At 36.2% G+C, this 20,555-nt stretch overlaps 1 pseudogene; it reads left to right on the top strand.

Annotated features, from left to right (window-relative positions):
• Positions 1–17,072: 17,072 nt before the first annotated feature.
• Positions 17,073–17,406, top strand: LOC123798589 (small ribosomal subunit protein eS24 pseudogene; annotated as a pseudogene).
• Positions 17,407–20,555: the final 3,149 nt, after the last annotated feature.

The raw sequence follows: 20,555 nt of genomic DNA, 5'->3' as shown, positions 1-20,555 counted from the left end.
CATATTTTATGATATTGCCATTGGAAAATTATACTAAGCTAAAAAGTTTCCCATTAACCAAGCCACAAATATGTGAAAATCCATGTGCTTTTAGCAAAATATGACAACTTTTATTACGTGAAAGTCAGCCATAGTGTCAAATATTATTGGTTTGAAAAGTATCCTTGAGTTAAAATGGAGGAATCAGCTCTTGAAACAAAGAGAAATGAGTTACATCTTTGGAATAGTCATTTTGAGGCTCACTGAGGGAGCTCCTGGAGGACTCCTGTGTCTTATGCATTTTCATTCACACTGAGTGGAGCTCAGCCCTGCATTGTCATTTGCAAGGTGCTTGTTTGAGTTATCTAGAGCTGAGTTATGAGAGCAACTCTATCCTTCAAGTGTTATTGCTCTTTCTCTCTGGCTCTTCACTCCTCTTCCCAGACTCTGCTAAGGTGCTTCAGTAGCTATAATGAAGTGAATCCAAATTACTAGTTTGAGAATAGCAAGAGACCTGACATGCACACAAAATATTCTTTTAACATTTCACTGAACTAATCATCCTAAAGGATTTACTCTGTCTTTCATAAGCTTTTATTCAGCTTCGATTTTCTTTTTCTCTTAATGTATCTTGGTAGTTCAGCTCAAGGAAGTTTGAAAATATCATCCTGTATCTTTCAGTAAAGTTCTCTTGCCCCAATTTTTTGGTTTAATATATTTAGTGGATGGTTTTTGACATAAGAATTACAATAACAAGACTGAGCAAACAAGTCTTATTAGTTCCCTATGTCTATTTCCACACACAAAAAATATATATAGTGTGCTTCCTGTGACTGATGACCAAACTCTGGTTAATGTACATAGTGGGGAAAATAATGCACCAAGTTTCAATGTACTCTTCTGTGGTAAAGAATATCACATTAGTTCACACGAAATTTCCTTAAGATATTAGATAATGAAAATTATATCAAAAGTTCGGAAAGAGCTTTAAGAATTATGGAAGAGGGACAAATTGAGAAGTGACAGTAAATTATGGGATCAGATATATATGATTGTTATTATTATCGTTAATAAACCTTTGAGAGATTGAGAGTAGTCAGCCAAAGAGATCAGCCCACACCTTCATAGAAATAAAAGGTAGGTCATATGGCATGATTTAGTCTGTTAAGCAAATGAGCTTGCCCAAAATGTAGCCCTGAAAGAATATTCCCATCCAGGGATAGGCATGGCTAGAAAATCATTGGCCTTCCTTAAGAACCCTACTTCTATAAAACTCACTACACTAAGCAGTAGGAAATGTGTGTTTTCTTCACACATATTCCAAAGACAAAAGCAAGAGAGTAAGTGTCTAAACTAAACAAGCTTCATTCCTTTTTTAAAACTGACCATTCATTCTCTGAAGGAGAAGGAAAGAAGAAGAAATGGGGCCAGTAGAATTACCCCAATGGTGATCTCTCCACCTGAAAACACGTAGAAAAGCAAATAAACATGCCCCTTCACAAGGAGTTCAGGTACAAATTTACAGAGCGAATTGTCACAATCTGCTGTGAGTCTGTTAGTAAATAGACATTTGTCTTCAGTTCAAATGAAGAATATTCTGAATGAAACCTCATTCAAGTTAGAGTGCTCCTGAAAAAAAAATGACTCAGCTGCGAGGAAGCCCAGAAGAATCGTTGTTAAATGTCACACTCCGATAAGAATTACAAGGTCCTTATTGCTCAAAAAGCCATTCTTTGCTTGTCAATAGGTGTTCCTTCCTACCATTTCCAATGGGATGAGATCCCTATAGTTGCCTCCAGCTGTCTCCATCCAGACCCTGGGAAATCTTTTCATGAAAACAAAAAATGTCATCCACATTTGCTGCTGAGCACTGACCGTCCATTCTTCTGGCTACAAGTGTTGGATTTTCTGGGATCTATGAACTGGAGATAGGTATAGGGCTACCTATAGGGCTACCTACCTCAGCAAGATTGAGATCATATGACATATTTTACACAAATTTTAGAAAATAATTGATTAGACATTGATGGCCACATGGGCCACCTTTCAAGTATATTCCTCCCAGAATGAGTATCATAACAAAAATATTCAACCTCAAATGGCAGAATTAATAATTATATTTCTCATTTTTAGAACATTCACAGTGTAGTCACCTGGAGGCTTTATATTCTCTAAAAGTGTCTTCTAGTCTCAGAGTACCCACTTCTTGATTAAATAATGAAATTAGTTACAGTAGTAAATATTTAGTGTGTACCCATGTGCAACAGGGATTCAGTATTAGTATAGCAATTTGTCTGGAGTTCTTTTTTTTTTTAAATAATAATTTTTTATTATGTTATGTTAGTCACCATACAGTACATCCTTAGTTTTTGATGTAGTGTTCCATGATTTATTATTTGCGTATAACACCCAGTGCACCATGCAATATGTGCCCTCCTTAATACCAATCACTGGCCTATCCCAATCCCGCCCCCCCACCTCTGTGAAGCCCTCAGTTTATTTCCCAGAGTCCATAGTCTCTCATGGTTCATTCCCCCTTCTGTTTACCCCCCCTTCATTATTCCCTTCCTTCTCCTACCGATCTCCCTGCTATTCCTTATGTTCCATAAATGAGTGAAACCTTATGATAATTGTCTTTCTCTGCTTGACTTATTTCACTTAGCATAATCTCCTCCAGTCCTGTCCATGTCGCTGCAAATGTTGGGTAATCGTTCTTTCTGGTGGCTGAGTAACATTCTATTGTCTGAAGTTCTAATAATTATAAACCTCAATAGTTACCCCAAATAAATTTTGTCCAACAACAAGAAAAAACTGTTCACTTCATCATTTTAATTTGCTGGTATGTAACACACCTCCCAACCAGAAACAGAATCATGCAAATTTGGTGTGTGTGTCTGTGTGTGTCTGTGTCTGTGTCTATGTATGTTTGTATAGGATTATATGATTTAACACTGTACTTTGGGTATTAACTCTTAACTGAAGGACATATTCTTTCTTCCTTTCCATCCTCTTTGCATATAATGCCCTCTGCCTTTCCAACTCTCTAATGTCCCAACACGTATTTCACTAAAAATGAAGACTCTGAGGATTCTTGTCTAAAAATTTAGCTTGCCCTAACAAGTGGCTATTTACTCTTTCCACTAGGAAGTTATGTAAATAAGGGGCAGCAAATAAGAGGTACATGACATAAAAATGCACTTTGATTAACTTTAGTTTGCTCTAAATTTTCAGTAATGTTAATACCACTGAGCAATTTGGTGTTGTGGGAAAACAAAGGATGGGGCCATAAAAAGGGAATGAACCATGCTCCAATATCACCAGCATTCTCCACTGAAGCCCTGAAAATATGCCACAATCTCATCAAGATGAGATTGGAAATCTTCAGTCCTTCATGAATGTGAGTAGAAACTAATGGTGGTAATGCAAAAAGCAGTGTAAGACAACTCCCTTTCCTCATGTAAACTAGAGAAAAATAGCGCTTTAAAGAATAAGAGGAACCAGCACTTAGTTATAGAGATATATCATGATACAAATACAGAATGTACATGACGTATTCATCCAACAATAGCCATGTAAAGTACATAGTTCTAGGGGTTTGGGAGGGTTTCGTGAATGAAACAGACAAAAATCTAGCAACACAAAGAGAACAAAACAAAGGGAAAGGGCTCAATCTATTGATCACTGTGTGATCTCTGTTTGAAATAGATGCAGAACCATGTCATTGAAAGTCAACAGCTTCTTGGCCCCTCTGAAGTGAAATAAGGGATGTCAAAGAGAATGAAGATACTACCTCCACAGAAGAGCCTTCCCTGGGAAACTTGAACTAGAAGAAAGGTATTCTCATGGAGAATGTAACTATAAATCCCTGTTTGCATACATAGTCCTGACTTACTCTGCTTTCAAGTGTCGTCATCACCCGCACACTTCCACTCTCAGTAGAGTGTCGGCTTGAATGGGAAATGATACAGTTGTTTGAAATTCAACCCTATACCTGTGATGAGGCTAAAAAATGCCTCATTGCTATGGGCAACCTTTGGGGTCCAAGCCAGCAGATTTGGTCAGTGCTTCAGACAAAGATGGAACTTTCTTTGGCCCCAGAGACAGTCTGGCTGTCTGGTTACTGATGGAGTCTGCTTCTCCTTCACGTACATCTGTCAGAAGTCCAAGACTGATTCCTGGATTTGCCCCCATGGAGTAGAAAAGTTGTCTTGCCCTGGCCACATTTGAGCCTTACTAGGAATAAATCCAGGTTCAGAATGCTACTTGACAGCAGTGACTAGGTGACTGGAAAAAGTTTATCTCAAATATAGACTTGTTTCTGACAGTCAGGCTCTGGAAAACCAGAACATTGACATTTGAGAACAATAGGGTCAGCGTTAAGGTGGCAACAGCAGGGTTATTTATTCTTTCGCTTATTTGCTTTTTCTTTTTTTTTAAACACTTTTTAATTTATTTTTTATTTTTTTTTAAGATTTTATTTATTTATTCGACAGAGATAGAGGCAGCCAGCGAGAGAGGGAACACAAGCAGGGGGAGTGGGAGAGGAAGAAGCAGGCTCATAGCGGAGGAGCCTGATCTGGGGCTCGATCCCATAACGCTGGGATCACCCCCTGAGCCGAAGGCAGACGCTTAACCGCTGTGCCACCCAGGCGCCCCCGCTTATTTGCTTTTTCATGCAATAAATATTTATTTATTAAATATTACTACACACTGGGCTATGCTGGTCTTCAAATATAACAGTCAGCACAGAAAGTTTTTGATCTTACCATGATCCTGATGTGTCACTGGGAAATTAAAGGATTTTATTGGAGGGAAGAGTAGAGAAGAGCAATTCTAGGAATTATGTACTTTGGGACTTTAAACAGGGAATTCTGGCCTCATTCCTAATGACTTTTAAGTGTAGGCTATAATAATTCTATACATACAGATAGAGAGGGGTTCTACAATTTCGATATATACACATAGAATCAAGACTAAGAAAAGAAAGATTGATAGAAACTGCACAAGTGTTTCTAGTGAAACTACACAGAAGATATATTTTATTATCATCTTGTTTGCATACCGCGGTCCTGAGGACTCAAAATTATAAAGGATGGGGTCACCAAACTTGTACTCCTGTTTTTTATTATGTAAATACTACTTCAATTTTTCCATTGATGAAACAGAATCAACCTTCCTGTTAGAGAGCGTTTTATTAGCAGATGCTTTGAACATGCACTTGGTGAATGGTTGTTACATGCAGACAATAAGCAAAACCTGGCATTCACAGAAGCATGTGGCATTCTGAAAACTCTTTTCTGAGCACATCTTCCTAATAGTGTCCATTATCTACAGCAAGTCTGACTTCACAGGCATCAGCATATTCACTTTACAGCCCCCTTTGTAAACACACAAACTCCAGTCTGCAAACTTTCAACCTACATTTTTATTTGTGCATCAAACACATCAAAGAACAAAACGTCTGTGGGAAAATTACGCACCACCACATAACTCCTTTTGTCAGAGCACAGAGCCCGAAGAAGTACCCTTAGAGTCTTTTATCCAAAGCTTTGCTCCTACAATGAGTTATACCTCCCACTTCCTCTTCATCTTTGATTGTCACCTACTTTGAGGTTCATCTCCTTATTTGCTCTTCTCTAAATTCTGACATAAAGAAAAAGGCAAAAAGAAACCTATTAGAAAGTGTAGAAAGACTATGATGGGCCAATATAAATAATTACTAAGAGAGGAAATAATGAAAAATATCACACTATTACTGATTTACATAGTTAATATGTCAACACGAATAAATCTCCTGACATGTAGTCAACCTGCCCCTACTTGAGGTGAGGACCAAATTTGGCTAGGAAATAAAGTAATATAAAAAGCATAAGCTTAAAGCAATCAGAACTGATGGAAAGGGCTAATGAGAAAATTGATCTGTTTGCAAGGTAGCGAAAGTGGAAATAATTTCTTGCACATTACGCAAATCAAGCCTTCATAATTAGATTTGACACAAATACAGGTATAACATCATTGCACGGGACATTAGGTTGTACTACAAAGTAATTTAAGTTGGAAATGTAAGTTCTGTTAAGAAGTAAGTTCACCAACCTAATAAGACCAGAAACATTTTCATGATAAAAAAAAAATCAATAGCGCTTTTTCTGATTTAAACATTCAGGGTAGCCTGGGAGAAAAAAATGGAGAAAAAAATACTGAAATCTAATTGAATAAAATTCAATTGAGTAAAATGTGAATAGTAAACAAGCAGAATACAGATTAAAAATTAAGTAGTATATTTTTTTACCCCAAATTAGTTGTGTTATTGTACATTCACTGAGTACTAACTTACTATAGACAGTGAAACAAGGAAAGACTAGTGACTTCCAGACAATATTAAAATTTAAATTACTTGTATATTTATTATCCTGAAGTTTATTTACCATTTAAAAAATACATGAACAAGTGAAAGGCATACTATGTTTAGGAAAATAATGAGGACTTCAAGAAGAGTATGTACCGAGATATTAAACCTGGGCCAAAGAGAAAATATAAATTTATTTTCTCTTTATTTGCAAGGAATAGAAATAATGTGATTTTGTCTAATTTACATAAATTGGCAATTTAGAATACTTAAAAGGGAAGTTTGTTTAGTGGCCTCTTAGATGCTTTCACTGTGTGTGCTAGCCGGTTATCAATATATTGCTTCTCAGATGCAAATTCATCTTTCACTGTCTGATTTAAGATAATGAACAGGGCTCTTCCAGCAAGATCACCTTTACAGTGAACATGTTAAACTTTGTCAGTAGAGGGAGCTGGAGGGGCATTGCAGGAAGAAGAAGGGGCGGCAGAAGTGGTGGTAATCTTCCTGGTTCTAAAGTGCTACTTCTGCTTTTCCTTGCTACTACTGTATAGAATGTCAGTCATGCATTGTGGTGTGAGGAGGAGAGACATTCTCTCCAACTGCAAGCCTGGAGCAGGCAACCCCTCAAAGACCTTGCAGCCATGGCCCCCTGATTGCAGGCACTGCATGATCCAGAACTCAAGCCTGCATGGCCTGGACTCCATCTGCATTCCCACTCACCACCTTTTGCTTAATGGAGCCTCAGAGCTTGAGTCTTGCAGAATGCAGTCTTGCAGAAAGCTCCAAGCCTTCTATAGGACCCACTAACTCCCTTTATGTATTCTCCCACTAACCCTGTCTTGCCTGATCTCTGTGGTACTGTTTCTTGCTTGTCGGTGACTGGACTAGATCTAGCTCTGGCAACCCAGCAAAATTTTCTGCCACCCATTGGGATGCAACTGTATCTTCTTCAGTGAGTTCTCAGAACCCCAGCCTTGGGGCAGGGCCACTCTTCCAAATTTGTCTTTTCTGAGATGCTGTCTGTGTCCTAGGGTATTCTTCAGAATTCTCTTTATATTTTTATAGTAACCTAGTGTATCAGGGTTCCCAAGACCATCCCTAGTTTCCACTATTCACTAGAAGGATTCACAGGAATTAGCATATAGTTGTATTCATGGTTATGATTTATTACAGGAAAAAATACACAGAAAATCTAGCCAAGGGAAAAGTTACATGGAACTACGTACTCATAAGTTTACAAGAATCTTTACCAAGTTGAGTCACACCGACTTACTTAATTCCTTCAGCATCAAATAGTGACAACACATATGAAGTATTGTCTACCAGGGAGCTCATTAGAAACTTAGTGGCCAGGGATTTCATTTGAGACTGGTCACATAGTCAGCCACTATCTGCCTAGTATGTGCCAAAATTCCAGGTTCCCAGAAGGAAAGCAGGTGTTCGACATAAAACATGTTGCTTGCATCAACGGTTTAGGCACAGTGAGCCATTGTTATCAGGGAATGGTGAAAACCCTTCCAAAATACAAGTTCCCAGATGCCAAAGGCCAACCTTACAAGCAGGCCTTCCTAAGGGTAAGCCTCAGGCCTGTTATGTTCACTCTTTTTCTGCATACCTAGCATAGTTTCATATTCTTTATATTAAACTTACTTTGTTGAAATTACTGTGTGATTTCTGTCTTTTGATTGGACTTAGACTGATGTATAAGCTACTTCTTAGGACATAGTAGACTTTTTCTTTTCTTTATTTTTTTTTAAAGATTTTATTTATTTATTCGACAGAGATAGAGACAGCCAGCGAGAGAGGGAACACAAGCAGGGGGAGTGGGAGAGGAAGAAGCAGGCTCATAGCAGAGGAGCCTGACGTGGGGCTCGATCCCATAACGCCGGGATCACGCCCTGAGCTGAAGGCAGACGCTTAACCGCTGTGCCACCCAGGCGCCCACATAGTAGACTTTTTCAATGTTACCCTAATTTCTAATCTCTTCAGAACATATTTTAAAAATTATTGCTGCAGAATACTAAGTTATCAGAAGTTAGCCTCATGACATCAAGCAACAATTCAAATTAGACAATTTAGGGAAAGAAATCTGGACAGCTGGTAGCTAGGTTTCTGTCTGTACCCAAAAGTCATTTTAGACTAGAGCAAGTAAAAAAGGAACAAGTGTGAAATCTGTAAAACATGTTCCTGTTTTTATGTGAAAAAGTTTTCTTTCAACTATTTTGCTCTATTTTGAATATTCAAATTATTTTAAAATATTCATTAAGGAAAAGGATTGGCTACTTTAAAATTCTATGAGCTTAAGAATGGGAAATGGGAAAATGCTAAAACTAGAGATAGCAGACGCAAAATATATTTTACACATGTCCTAAGAAGCAGGTGGAGAATTGAAAACGCAAAGCGATCATGCAGGAAACTCATTCTGGGTGCTTTCCGATAAGGCAAAACTGCCATCAAACCAGGGCAGGACCCAGACTGCTGCGCTAACCTTTGAGTTTTACTTATTTGGTTCCGGCAAAAGCTAAAAAGCAAAACTGAGATGAAAGGGGCATTTTTGTCTGTGGATTTCAGATTCCTTGAATTCTTGGAAAGCAAAACAGAAGAATCCCTGACTAAAGGCTTTCTGGTAAGTACCTATGAAAAGCTATGATTCCTATACATAACAGGATGAAGAGAGACTAGTATAAGCCTCTCTGGCGTTGCAGAGTAGATAAAAGGTAGAGGCCATCTGTCATCAAAATTCCCCTGAGAAAGTAGGTTCTGTTTAGATTTTGCTGGCAGAGAATCAAATAATTTCAGAGGATAAATATACTATACTTAAAAGCCAGCCAACCTAACCCTATAGTTTTACGGATAGGAAACTGAACACAGGAGAGTAAGTTATATGCCAAAGAAGCACAGCTAGTTAAGGGCACTTGCTAGTTAGTAGCAAGCTGGTAGGAACGGAGTTGGAAGCTATAATACACATAAATTTAATACACATTATAATACACATAAGTTTGTCATTGACCGCTTGATCACATCAGAGAAAACAGATGACTTAGAGGTGTGTTAAGTCCTAGCACGGAAGAGCCGAATAAGATTGCAATGGGGTAGTCTTCGAAAGACCTTATGTTAAAATCATTTGATACATAAAGCATCAGAGAAGGGAATCATTTTGGACTTTAGACTTTATAATCTTGCTTTACCTGCTTTATATTCCATAAAAGTCTTTAGAGATTATTTTAATTGCTAATCTTCCTGATGGTTTACAGAGTAGACCATCTTTAGGTAAAAAGCGCAATGGGTTTGAGAGGGTTTTTCCTTGACTATTTAAATTTGTCACAGGAGGGACACCTAGCTGGCTCAGTCAGTAGAACATGTGACTCTTGATCTCGGGGTTGTGAGTTCAAGCACCACATTGAACGTAGAGCCCACTTAAATAAGCAGACAAAAAAAGTGTCATGTGAATTCTAATATATTTAATAAATAATTCTAATATATATTAAATGCTTAACACCAGTACTCTGATTAACATTCAGCAAGAACTAGTACTTGTATCTTACCCCACGGTATTTTACATGATCTGACAGTCGATATCATTGCTGTCTTTGCTTATTTTATCTAGTAATTTAATTATGGTTTAAAGGGTTAGCTCGGCTGCTAAATTATTAGACATGGCATACGTGATCTCGAGGTACCATCATTTTCTCTTCTTGTTTGTCTGTACCCTCATTTAGCATTTAGTGACACATTTCTTCCAATGAAGATTCTTTTCTCCCACATCCCTGCTTACCTTGGACATCTTTATGAATGAGTAATTGAGATACTATCCCTATTGTTGGCCAGTGCTGAGTATAAGGAAGTATATCCTTATAATTAGGCATATATACTTCCTTGCAACTTTGTTGCATTTATCTAACTTTTGTCCATATGATGTGGGAGAAACAAACAAGCAAGCAAAGAGTTACAACCAAGGCAATCATTCGAGTGAATAAAAGAGGTATTGTGACCATGGTAGGGCTTCTCTTCTCTGGACTCAACTTTCTTATTTAATTAAGCCTTCTTTCAATGGTATCATTTGCATGCACTACTCCTTCCGTACTTAGAATACCCTTAGAGTACACTCATATATTTCCGATGCTCCCCCTAAAATAAGAACTCAACAACTGGGCCCAGTGCATTTTGTTAATGCAGAATATAATAGCATATTTCTTGTTTTCCCTAGTGTAGTATTATTAATGGGTTAAATTCCTTTAAAGTTTAACACAGTGTTTTTATAGTTATTGAAACCCCTGATGTATTTTTTTACGCAAACAGCTACAGAAGCAGAGCCATTTTTTTACTGCACTTATGCAGTTAATTTTATGAACATGAACACATGTCCTAACTTTTATTTCTGTAGATAGTACTTAGATTTTAGTACTTTAAACCACAATTTCATCTTGCACTAGCTCTTATCCATTTTTTTGCACTTATAAATTTAATAAAAAAGCTATTGATGTGCTCATTCAAAAAACACTCAATGCAGGTTAAAGACCCATGACATCAGGTATCAGAATATACCTTGCTGATATCAAATCTATTCATGTGATATATACTCCCGGAAGTCTGGAGAAAAGCCTTATAAGCACAATCTACTACTACACTAAAAACTTACTGAATTCCTTAATTGTTGCTCGTCTAGCATATTTGCTTAACTAGCTACAAACCGTTCACTAAATTCAGTATTTATTTTTCTAGATTTTAAGCGGAGCTATCCTAGAAGGCTTCGAAAAGGCCATGGAGGAATTAAAATCCTAGATGTTGCGTCTGTAGTTGCTATGTTAAATAAAATCCTTGGAAAATGGAAACGAGGCTAGTTTAGAATTTTTTAAAGGTATTTCGTATTTTTATTTGTTCTCGATCCTTTCAAAGGCACATGTTAAAGAAATTAAATGACTTGAGAATATATCTCATTGGAAATCCTCATAAATACATGCTAGGGAAGTCACTGAGAGAGACATGGGAAAAGATGATACTTATTTGATTTTCACAATTGAAATCCACTACTGAAAATAAAAGTAATAGTTCTAAATTTGAGAATCATTCCATTAAAGTTGAAATTTGTACATTACTCCAGGAAATACTGAAACCAGGAGATATTACTTTGTTGCCAAAACCTCTGCAGATCTATGGAAATAACTCATCCAGTGACATTTAATTTTGTATAATAGCAAAACACAGTGGAAACATAGTTGTTTAAGGGTGGCAGGTCACAGAAGGGCAAACTCTCAAATCCCCATGTTACCTGCCTGTGAGTAGTATCTCAGTGTGGAAATGGAAGGTGGTGGTCTGTTTGGAAAGTTGCTGTATAAGAAATCCAGAGACTAAGTGGTAGTAAAGGGGCACTTAAAATCGCTAACACATTAAGCACTCATTATCAATCATCATTTAGTTATTATTAATGAATCATTACCAGACTGGTAAAGATAGATTCTTCTAACCATATCTAAATGAGAGAATAAAGGAACAAATAAATTCTGAGATCTGCTATTAATATCAGAAATGACAAATGCATTTTATTTGTGTTTAAAATATATTCAATATAGTTTGTTTTGTTGTATACAGTATGGGTATAATAAGAAACGGGATTATGCCTATTAAGATTTTATGACCGCTGAGAGTCTCTTTTACTTTTTCTTTCTTTCTTTTTTTTTATTTGGGTATAGTTGACACATAATGTTAACATTAGTTTTAGGTATACAGCGTAGTGATTCAACAACTGTATACGTTATGCTATGCTCACTCCAAGTATAGCTACCATCTGTCACCATGCAATGAAATTACAGTACCATTGACTATATTGCCTATGCTGTACCTTTTATTCCTGTGACTTATTTTTCCATACTGGAAACCGGTATCTTCTACTCTCCTTTACCCATTTTGCTCTTTCTACCACCCCTTCTCTTCTGGCAACCATCAGTTTGCTCTCTGTATTTGTAGGTCTGATTCTGCTTTTTGTTTATTCATTTGTTTTGTTTTTAAAATTCCGCATAGAAATGAAATCATATGGTACTTTTTTTCCTCTGTCTGACTTATTTCACTTGGCATAATGGATGCATTTATGTTGTAACAAATGGCAAGATCTCGTCCTTTCTTTATAGCTGAGTAATATTTCACACCTTCTTTATCCATTCATCTATTGATGGATATTTGGGCTGCTTCCATATCTTGGCTATTATAAATTATGCTGCAGTAAGCAAAAGGGTGCATATGTCTTCTCAAATTAGTGTTTTCATTTGGTGGGGGAGTAAATAACCTGGAGGGGAATTATTGGATCATGTGGCATATCTATTTTTAGTTTCTTGGGGAGACAGGGGGTGCACCAATTTACATTCCCACTAAGAGTACACATGGGTTCCTTTTTCCTCCACATTCTTGCCAGCAGCTGTTATTTCTTCTCTTTTTTATTCTAGCCACTCTAACAGGTGTAAGGTGATATCTTTGAGGTTTTTATGTGCACTTCCATGAAGATTAATGATGTTGGACATATTTTGATGTTTCTGTTGGCCATCTCTATTTCTTCTTTGAAAAAATGTCTATCCATGTCTTCTGCCCATCTTTCAGTTGGATTATTTGGGGCTTTTGGTGTTGAATTATATATATTTTATATACTAACCTCTTACTGGTAAGGGGTATATCATTTGCAAATATCTTCTTCCATTACTAGATTGTCTTTTCACTTGATTAATGGTTTCTTTCACTGTGCAAAAGCTTTTTATTTTGGTATAGTCCCAATAGTTTAATTTTGCTTTTGTTTCCCTTGCCAAGGGAGACATATCTAGAAAAATGTTGCTAAGGCTGATGTCAAAGAGATTGCTACATATGTTTTCTTCTAGGAATTTTATGGTTTCAGGTCTTACATTTGGGTCTTTAGTTCAGTTTGAGTTTATTTTTGTATATGGTGTATGCAAGTAGCTGACCTTTCCCCAGCACCATTTATTGAAGAGACTGTCTTGTCCCCATTGTATATTCTTACCCCCTTTGTTATACATTAACTGACCATATATTGTGGGTTTATTTCTAGGCTATCTATTCTGTTCCATTGATTTGTGTGTCTATTTTTGTGCCAGTATCATTTCCCTGAGGGTCTGTTTTCTGAACAATGATTGGATACTGCAAGAACCTGTAATGAGAGTACTAGGCCCTGACCATCTGGGGCCTGTCTGACTGACCTCACTTTGCGTTGAATAATTAAATAAATATTTATTTTTTTATAAAAATATTTTTATTATATTATGTTAGTCACCATACAATACACCCCTGGTTTTTGACGTAAAGCTCGATGATTCATATTTTCATCCACAGTGCTGCTTATTTGTCTTCAAGTAACCCAATTTGTTGTGCTGCAAAGCATCAAATTAATCTATCAATATACCTGTAGACATAATCATAAGTGCTTGGAGAACCCTACCAAATGGTGGTAACTTAGACTAACATTAATTGGGTAATGATATAAGTTTGATTACTAAAATGTATCAGGGACTATGCTAAATCCATGCATGCTTTGTCTTGTTTCATCCTCAGAACATCCTTATAAACTAAATATTATTATTACCCATTTTTCAGAAAATACATTAATTAAGATGGTTGAGTAACTTGATTAGAGTTTTAGGTTAGTGCTTTACTAACTTGAAAACTTTCACTCTAGGCTTCACACTTTCAACACGCCTGTTAGTCTTCTATCCTATAATGTGACTTAGAAAGAATTAGAGAATTAGTATGGAGCAAGTCTTTTAATACAAGTCAAGAAACATCTCACGCACTTTCGTAATAATGTATCCCAGTTTTGTTTCTTGGATTCCGCAGCTATTGTGCACTTGAAACCAAGCTAGTATGACTGAAGAACTGAATTCAAAATTTTGTTTAATTGTAATTAAATTAAATTTAAGAAAATACATTTGGCTATTGGTTCCACATTGGACAGTGCACCTAAAATTAGAATTTCAGATCTTGTTTATCTAGTAGAAAAATCATTTCTTAAAATAAGATATTATGCAAAATGTTAATATATAAATAAAAAAAGTGAAGCTGCCTTTGTCAAATGACAAGGGATGGGGATGCCTGGATTTTATAGTAAGAGTGGAGGACAGCAGTTGACCTCTCTTCTTTTTGTTTACATTCCATTCCAGTCCTGTAAGGGACTACTAGTAGGTTACAGTAGAGCATCGTTTGAAAGTAATTGATAAAAATATTGTAGTGCCTCTTTAATATTTAATAATTTCTTAAAGATCTATAAATTGATTTTATGATTAAATCATGTAAAAACTCTCATCAGGAGCTTACCAATGTGTTATTAATGATGATACTAACATTAATAAAACACAAATCTTGGAGCACCTGGGTGGTTCAGTTGGTTAGGCAGCTGACTCTTGATTTCCTCTCAGGTCATGATTTCAGAGTCATGGGATCAAGCCCCAGGTTGGGCTCCTACACTACGCATGGAGCCTGGTTAGGATTCTCTCTCCTTCTCCCTTTTGCTGCTCCCCACCCCAACCCGGTGGACACATGCATGCTCTCTCCACCCCCCACCACCAAAAAAAAAGACTGTACCTCTAATCAAAATAAATTATTAAAAAAAAAAATGGGGCGCCTGGGTAGCGCAGTCATTAAGCGTCTGCCTTCGGCTCAGGGAGTGGCGTTCTGGGATCGAGCCCCACATCAGGCTTCTCTGCTGGGAGCCTGCTTCTTCCTCTCCCACTCCCCCTACTTGTGTTCCCTCTCTCACTGGCTGTCTCTCTGTCAAACAAATAAAATAAAATCTTTAAAAAATAAAATTAAAAAACCCCAAAAATAAAACACAAACCTTGTCCTCAGGTAACTTAAAATTTAAGTGAAAGATTTTTAAAAATATCCCACATTGTTAATATAGAAATTCAATGTTTTAAGTGCTATAGATGATAAAAGTATGGAGTACAGGGGAGTGCACAAAGGAAGAAGAGGAAAGGCTTCACAGAAGACATAACATGTAGACTGACTTTTGAAGAAATAGCATGAATCAGAAGGACAGGGGGTATAAGTGGGGAGTGGAATTCTAAAAACAGAAATTCTCTCAGTATTCTAAGGAGTGACTATTTGAAGACATAAATTTATTTACACTTTCCAAGGGCTGGGTAAAATAATTTCTTATCTACTTGTTGCCTTTTAATTCTTTATCTTAATCATTTTTTCTTTTTCCAACTGAAAACTAAATGTCTTTGGGGGAAAAAAGAGAAACTAGGTAATATTTGAATATTTTTCCTTTTCCGTTATTTAGATTCTTCAAGATACATTTTTTTAAACTTGAAAAGAAAATCACTTTTTCTCTCTGCTTTTCAACAAATACGGCAAAACAGAAAACAGAGATGTGTTCCGTTGGGAATATCATGAAAATTTTATGTAGAATCATACACCCCTGGATATCATAAGCTAAAAAGAGACATAGAAACGAGAGTAATTTATCTGTGTGGGAATTGCAGTTTTTAAGAACTTAATTTTTCTAATTCATTCTGTGAGGTTATAATGGACAAATACTTGTTTTTTGTCAAATAATGATTTCACATGTTGTTTGAAACCATGTGAAAAATCAAATGAGCCCTGACTATTGCCGAGTGTTGATATTTTAGAAATTTATGTTACCAATTACAAGTGGCAGATAATCTCAAGTATAGATGTCTAGAGAAAAAAAAAGGTAATTCTAATAAGTAACACCTAATTCCTAAATAACTGATTCTTTTCTTAAATATTTGAATTTGAACAAAGAATAATGAATCATAAGAAAGGTTAAAAAAAGAAAGCTGAATTAATAACATTAACAATGGGGCACAGGATATTCTTTAAATGTAAGAAAATCTCAAGAATCAAGAATAGCTATTTGAAAAAATGTAAGGACTCAGGCTAGCCCAATTAAAGATCTTTTGATAACAGTCCTCAGTATTATATTCTCTAAAACATTACAAGCAAATACCATAGGTAAGAATATTTATATATAAAGAGGAAAGATGAGAATTGCGTACTCAAAAGAAAGAGAGTATATAAACAATTATTAAGTAGTAAAATGATTTAATTTAAAAGTCAACATCTGAAATTCTTATATAATAACCATACTTATGTTCTTTTCTCTAATATTGTTGTATTAATGTTGACTTATTGTCTATATATTTCCCTGCAAGTTGACATAAATGCATGGGTTACAGACTGTAGGGAACTCGAAAGTATTACTTCTTGATGTTCACTGGTGTCTAGCTGATTTATTTTCTAACAGTCTGCTATGTCTATCCTGATGGCATGTGCTATAATGATCAATGTGAATGAGTTGTATTTCCTGACCTAGCCAATATAAAAAGCATGAAAGTGAAACATTACAGAGGCGTAAAGTCATTTTTACTTCTGTTTGGAAAAAAACATACTTTACTGCCTTTGACCTTTTAGTGTTTTCTTGTGGTTAGCCATCACATCATCCAATTCTATAAAAAATAATCACTTCTAAAGTGGCATAAAATAAACTAAGATACTGGGTATAGGATGAAAGCACTCAGTAACACCCAACGTACAACAGAAAGGGCAAATGTGCAAATCATCAACTACAGTGTGGTTTTGGTTAAAGCTTTCATTATGTCAAGATTTTAAATATATGATTGGTTGGCAAATAGTAGTTCTTTTTTTCTCTGTGGCTGCTTGAAGCTTCACCACCATCACGAACAACAACGTAATTATCTGGACCAGGAAGTTCATGACCAACCAATTACTTCAGCTGAAACAAATGGTCATTGATGTTCTTCACCGGAAAGGCAACAGGACCTAAGACAGAAATTTGGGGAAAACTAGCCAAAATGTACAAGACCATACCAGATGTCATCTTTGTATTTGGATTCCGAACCCATTTTGGTGGTGACAAGGCAACTGGCTGGCATGATTTAGAATTTCTTGGATTATGGAAAAAAAAAAATGAACCCAAACATAGACTTGCAAGATGTGACCTGTATGAGAAGAAACAGACCTCAAGAAAACAGCAAAAGGAATGCAAGAACAGAATGAAGAAAGTCAGGGGGACTGCAAAAGCCAATATTGGTGCTGGCTAAAAGGGATAAAGATTCCGCAGTGACTTTATCTGTGGTGATTGTGCAGTGACTTTATCTGTGGTGATGTGAGTAGTCCCAGGTCCAAGGTCAGTGAGTGAGTGCGTCTGAGAGCCAGAATCTCAGACATGTCTCCTAATCTTTCTTGAGGGCACTTTCCATTATATCATGCTGTTTCTGTATCTTTACCATGATTTTTTGCCTATTTAATTTAAAATGTTTTTGTGTGTTTTTCCTGAGGTGTGAAAATACAAAGCTTTTACCATTTGGCTAGCATTAATAATGACCCCAAATATTTATGGTTCAGTGGTTCTCAACCTTAGTTGTGCTAAAAAAAAAAAAATCAATCGCTGTGTATAATTATTCTAATATACATGGTTAAGCAGCACCCTTGGAGTTTCTGAATTAGTTGGTTTAGGTAGAGGCCCTGGAACCTGTATTTTAATGAAGTGTGCCAAGTATTATCGAAAACACACTAGCAACAATAATCATACCTAGCACGTAGTCATTTAATAAAGCTTTCAAATAAAGTGTCAACCATTGTCAAAACCCTCTAAATATATTAACTTATCTATTCCTCAGAACAACCTCATAAATCAGGTACTACAAGTATGCAATTTTCCGATGAGAAAACTGAGACAAAGTTTAGGGGCTTGTTACCAAGTCATTTTGCCAGAGAGCGGAGAAGCTAGCATTAACCATCGCTGTTATCGAGCTCTGCAGTCTTAAGTGTCTTTATGTTTTTTATTCAGTCTCACTGCAACTCTTCATGAAGGAAGAAAAAAAATCATTTTAGGTAGATGGAATCTTAATACTACATTTATTCACATATTAAAGAAAAAAAAAACTCCTGAGCAGTTAAATATCTTTTTTTCTAGTCACACAAGTTGTGAGAGACCTAATAGGCTACTCCCAATTCAGCATTCTTTCTCAAGAAACATTACCTTTCAGTCATAGTAATTTTGCTTTCCTCTAATTATATTTAGTGTAAGGACTGTACTATTCATAATTATTAGTTGAAAGCAACAGAAACAATTTTTGTTTTATAAGGCAAAAAGAGTTGTTCAAAAATACACTGAGAAGCTCATAGAATTGCTAGAAATGTGGCTCAATGCTCATATTATAGGACCAGTGGCCCAAAACACTCCCTAAACTGGCCTGAGGCAAAATGGCTTGGACCAGGTACCAAGACCTCATCCTGACTGCAACCAAAACTCCACCAGCACTGATAACAGTTCTACGACCAGAAGTCAGAACTGTAACCACTACCATTCCTGGAAATCCAATGTCAATTAAATGAACTCTACACAGGTTGTACTTACCACCCAAGTGGACTGCTGCCAAATGAAGCTTCACTTGGGCAACTGCAATTACTGGAATCCTGATTCATGATCCTGAGTTGCACTGCAAAAGAGGGCAAGAATGTGCATTTCCTGGCTTCTACACTAGGGAGGTACAAGCAAAACAAGCAAAACATGGGAAGGTTGCTTAAAAGATATTAGGAAACCAGAAAAATATGGACAGTTCCGAAAGGAATCAGGGAAGGATTACTTTCATGCAGGCAGACATTTGAAATCCTAAATCTTAGAATATTAGTAAGATGAAAAATACATAATTAGGAGGCTCTCTTAAAATGATTTTTAACTATACACTTCAATAAAAGACCAAGGGGATTTGTTTTCCAATTCTGCATCTTGGTTGGAAGGATTTTGCTAATTTATGGTATTATTGAAAAACTAATCAAATAGTGGGAGAAAGACATAGATTTCAATACTACTCTCATTCATTGCTAGTCGTCCTGGGTAACTTTCTGTTACTGTTCAAAAAGGCATGTGTCTATCAGGGAAATAGAAATAATATTTACTTCACAAGGTTATATTAAGATTAAATGAAAAAGTGCAAGTAAAACACTTGAGCACCAAACTCCAATTTCTCTATCCCTTTTAGAAAAGTTTTGCAATACATTGGAAACACTTCAAAACCAATTTCATTCATAAACAAAAATATGCAAATTATCGTGTTCATGACCTTCCAAAGTAGATCTGAGTACTACATATACCCTTTATGACCCACAGTACCAAAGAAAAGGCCTTTTTCATACCTCTTAAGTTTTCATTGCTCTTTCTTTTTTGATTATCTATTAATCTGTTTTGCTAGATGGTGTATACCTTGAAGGCAAGAAGAAACTGTGAGATGAGGACAGATGATTGCCTACCAAAACACCCATTTTTCCTTTCCTACTTATTAATAAAATCCTTATGTTATTCATTGAGATAATGAGCCCCACTGGAAGCCTACAGAATGCAGAGCCTTCTGAAGCTATGCTATGCCATGTGACTAAGTTCTGAGAAACATTTTATGGAACTGCTGGAAAAACATGTTAAAAGGACAGGTTACTTTTAAATTTTCTTTCTCCTTCTGTCTTCCTGCCCCTTGGGCCAAGTATATAAAATCTGGAGCTCCAGCAGCCATCTTGATCCATGATGTAACCTTGAGAATGACAATCACATGAGGCAGGGACGAGAAGCAGAAGGAATGAAGGAACGTGATAATTTTGTGAAGCTATAGTACCAGCACTGAAGGGCCTTCTCCTGGCCTTCTTATAGATGAGAGAATAAACATTCGTATCCTCTTAAACTCTATGAATCAGATCTCCAGACTCAATGCAGAACTGATCCATACTGTCTCTCATTTAAATTTGTATTCCCAATACTTATCACGATGCCTGACACATAGTAAGTATTTAATAGAGGTTGGCTTAATTAATTCAACCGTGGCTTTAAGCCAAATAGAAATGTCTTTTGCTTTGTCTATTACCTCATTTGAATAGTTACAATAATAGAAAATTTTCTGTCTAAGGAGTGAGAAAACAGAATGGTCTTCTGAAGGTGAGAACACTATGGATATTTATTTACTTTTTCTAATTATAATTGTATTAAAATGAAGTCAGTGAATTAAAACTGAGTTGTCTATATCTATTTATTTTTCTATAGTTCTTTTTGGGAGCATGTGAGGTATTCTTTTTAGAGAACTTTTTGCTAGTGTGCAATAGACTAGAAAGAAATCTCAGAAGAAGAGTTTGCTCAGTCAAGTATATTCACTATTTGAGGTGGGAAATTTAGTTCCAGCATGATAAGTATTGCTTCAGAAAA

Source organism: Ursus americanus, chromosome 11, assembly GCF_024610735.1.
Source record: "Ursus americanus isolate L20-20 chromosome 11, mUrsAme1.1.p, whole genome shotgun sequence".
Classification (NCBI taxonomy): domain Eukaryota; kingdom Metazoa; phylum Chordata; class Mammalia; order Carnivora; family Ursidae; genus Ursus; species Ursus americanus.
The sequence above is the reverse complement of the archived record's forward strand: the minus strand, read 5'-3'. Positions and strand labels throughout refer to the sequence as shown.